The sequence below is a fragment of the Nematolebias whitei genome, chromosome 7 (assembly GCF_014905685.2).
Source record: "Nematolebias whitei isolate Nwh7 chromosome 7, NemWhi1, whole genome shotgun sequence".
NCBI lineage: Eukaryota > Metazoa > Chordata > Actinopteri > Cyprinodontiformes > Rivulidae > Nematolebias > Nematolebias whitei.
In genome coordinates this window covers 20,845,126-20,849,262 of record NC_056504.1, presented here as the reverse complement: position 1 = coordinate 20,849,262, position 4,137 = coordinate 20,845,126, and the positions used below count along the sequence as shown (strand labels likewise).

Below are 4,137 nucleotides of genomic sequence, written 5' to 3'. Positions count from 1 at the left end.
TGTAGTGAACCTGATCTGACCCTGATCTGACCCTGATGACCTCAAATCTATCAGATGGACAGAGACTGTTATTTTCATTGATCTGAATACAGTCTGAGCCATCTGGTGACTTTCTTTCTTGAATTAATCAAGCAGAAAAGACAATTCTCTATAATCATTACTGTTTACAAATGTTTGATAATCAAATTGTGTTAGTTCCATTCAATGCTTACAGGTTGGAAAGAACTACTCATTTTTATTTTACATAAACAGTAAGTAATGATTTTTATTCCTCATTCAAAGAAGAAATCAGGTTAATATGCATTTCTTGATTTTCTGTCTGAAATGAGCTAAGTTTTGTAAGTATGTGAAAGGTCGGTCTTCGGTCAACTAAATGTTTACTGAAAAAGAAATGTCATGTTTAATCTTTACAGAAGATACAGAAGAAGTTTGACTCCACGAAGTCTGCTTTTCTGCAATAATCTCTCTGTCAGTGTTGAACAATCTCATTCTCTGACCTTGGCTTAGATAACATCTTACGTCACAAAAACACACCTCTTTCTGGTACATCCACGAATCAGAAAGCTCTAAATTGAACCGGAAGTCGACCCATTTAAAATGTGGCAACTTCCCAGTTCAAGTCAGTAGGAGTTTTTCAGAAGAGTCTGGAGTCTGATAGTTCCAGAGAATGGAGGAGAATGGAAGAAAAATTCTGTAGAATTCAGGGAGAGTTCAGTCTGAGAAAGAATTCAGAATGAAAAAGAATTCCGGAGAATTCCAGAGATGAAGAACTACAGAGTTGCTGACAATTAAGAGTCTGTATAGTTCTGAAGAATGAAAGGAGTTCAGAATTCTTGGGTGCAAACGCATTCAGGATGATCCAGAGACGTTTTGGAATTATAACTTCTGTTTGAACAAACCACACACGACTATCTAAGGATTTCAGCTGCTCTCAACGGAGACGCTGAAAAGTCTGGAGGATTCTCTATCGAGCTGATCTATCATCAACCAGGTAACGGTCTCTTCTTCGACTAAAGTGTACCGGAGGCGAGCTGAGATCTGATGAAGCGTGCACGTTCTGGTCAAACAGATTAATTCCCTCACATATCTCTCTGTAAGATAACTCCACTTCATCTTAAAATCTTCTCTCTCTTCTAAAATCAGTACAGATATCTTAGGAATATCTGAAGCAAAGTCCTCGATCACCGCCGAGTGATTCGAAGCTCATTTTCTGTGAAACTTGTCTGTTATTATTTTCATATTTTGCCAAATTAATGTAAATGTTTGATGTTAAACTTTGATTCTGAAAATAAATGACCGCATTCATTTGATGGGTCAAAGATAAATGACGTCTCTCGTTACATTTCTGTTAAATTCAAGGCACGACATTACACAGTCAGAAAGATGAGGAACTCGTGAAAAAGTATGCGTATATACGGGGATATATTGTCATACTACAACTAGTGGCACGTACCGACGTGACTACTACAAAGAGATGAAATTTATTTAATGGGTAACTTTTTGCTAAATTATAGGAGAGCTTGTGTTGTATTTTGGCTATTTGTTTGCAAAACCTGGATTGAATAACAGTAGTGGAAAGATTAAAACTACACCATATTCTATAGTTCTGAAACTAATATTCAAACTGAGTGTTAGTGGATTACAGAAGGTAATATTTCATATTTGAAACAGAGAACTGTTTCATAGGGGGTAGGTGAAGGCTGCTCTTAACAGGGAACAGTTCATACAATGATTAGATCATTACAAAATATACAAAAATAACGTCTTAGGGTTTTATAATTTAAAACAAAAAAACAAATAGTAAGTCTGAAGCGTTTAAAGGATCCTTTAGGATAATCACATTGACATTTGGAAAGTGGAATAAATCAGAAGCCTACAAAACGACATTGCACTTGTATATTGTATAATGTATATATTGGTTTAACAACAGTATTTTTTTTCCTTCTTTGTTGTAATGTGTACAGATTCCAGAAAGGGGGACGCCCCTAGCCTGAAGTGGATTTGAGCAAAGGTTAAAGGGAAATGGGGTGGTTTGATAATTTTAAACACAACTGACTTGACTGGACTGGACTTATAGTTTAATTGGGCTAATAATAAAAGGTTTCATGAAAAAAGGATTTTAACCATTTTTTCCTCGTTCTCTTTCTCTTTTATTTTTTCTCTTTCTCTCTTTTTCTTCCTTGCTATTTCTTCCCTTCTCTAGCACAGACAGGTACCTGGATGGAAGATTAAATTCTTTTTTTTTTCTCACAGTGTTGTATGTCAGTTGTTTAAACTTTTAAGGTTATATTGTATTTTGATTGATGCTGTTGGCGCAAGCGATTTAATGAAGTTACTTCCACAGGCTCCAGGAGGAGGGGGGCCGGCGTGGGGGATTGTTTATTGTTGTTGTGGTGTGTATGTTTAATTTTAATTGTAGGTAGACCGGTTGACGGCAAAGGCTTGTAAGGGTGACAGATGGGACGAGAGTACACAGGTATCCCTGGAGAAGTCCAGTATGTAACACAATTCAGTTTCAAGTGTATAGATGCATGTGAGAATAGCATTTTATTTTAGTTTGACAAATTCTGTTTTAGGATAACATTACAGTGTAATAATACACCTATCAGTAGCAATAATAACCATCAGGGTGTCCAATAATTCAGAAACAGGTTTTATTCACTAAAGAAGTAACCACAGTCAGTTTTTCCAGGCCCACAAATGGGTCATGGATCCCACAGATAAAATAATCAAAATGCCATGCAGGGTGCTTAACAATTCGCAAGCTTTGGTGTCCAGCTTTTCTCACCAGGACGGAGAAACTCTGACTGAGGAGACAGACTCACATCGGACTGGGTCCTGCTGAAAAGAGGGACAGGACACCACCAGGTGGTGAAGAGTACATCACACGCCATCAGTCTCCAGAATGAGACTGACACCTGTGACGCCCGCAACCAGGGCACCCCTGGAAAGGAGCGGAATCGATTGCTGGACCTGAGTGAGGCTGATCTGCTAGAACATCAGCTCCCCACTACACCTGGAGGAGGTGACAGGACCTTCGTGGGAGCTCATTCTTTGCCCCTTTGTCCTGGTTGGAAAATGGCAGTAGCAAGCGTAGGAGAAAGAGTCTCCGCTCTGCCTGAAGTCGGTCGGGTGGATCGGGTAAGGACAGAAGATTACCAGCCCTGACCGTGAAGAACAGAAGACGCGTCAAACTGATTTTAGTTTTGTCCCAATACACACACGTCATTTAGAATGTTTAATCAGACTGATAAGGTTCTGAGGACTTTACATGAAGATATCTTCGCGGGCCGAATCCCGCCGAGCACCAAAGGATCCTTGTGGATGAACAAGGCCTCCCACCGCAAGCTCAAGAACTGAAGACCTGCTAGATAGTATTGTTTAAATTGAGGGTGTTGGCTTTTCCTGTTTAATATGAGTGTCTTGTCTTACCTTTCAGTCATTCTGAAAAACAACCAGAGAAGGGTCGTGGTTTCACTTAACTTACCTATTCACTTAACTTAACTATTCACTTAACTATTCAAATATTTTACTCCATTCAATTGGGCATTTAATCATTCTAAAATACCACGAGGTATTTTAAAGGTGGTTTAAAATAGAGTTTTACATATTTATCTTTTACTAGGAGTGGTGTTGGCGCTTTTTGTATTTTTATAAAGGTTTAGGTGTTTGGTACTTTTCACAGGTGTTGGATCAGGGGTCTGGTCCAGGACCCCTGGAGAGTGCAGTAAGTTTGGGTCGTCACTTCCATATTGACAAATCCATAAAAGGGGTGAACTCCCATGAATATGGGAGTTCAAAAGAGGGAATGTTGGATTTAATATTTTATACCTTTTTATAATTCCTATCAAGCACTCAAATGTCATGTCATATAAAGTGTGTGCGTGTCTTTCTTCCAGGCTTGAACTATGTTGATATAGGAATGATTATTTTGATGCTTTTATGTCAATTTATACTTATTTTACACTCATTTACATGTAGTTTGAAAACACACTTATACAACGTGTTATTCACATATTAGGGATTGTATTTTGTTTTACATGTCATAAAGGCAAAGGGTGGAATGATTTATGTTGCCTTTATGCCTATTCAAATATATATATATATATATATATATATATATATATATATATATAT

The 4,137-nt window shown here is 37.9% G+C and overlaps 1 protein-coding gene across 1 annotated transcript in view; it reads right to left on the bottom strand.

The window, feature by feature from the left end:
• The window catches only part of LOC119411749 (contactin-4), a 456,128-nt gene that overhangs the window by 204,740 nt on the left and 247,251 nt on the right, over positions 1-4,137 (bottom strand). The window lies entirely within an intron of this gene.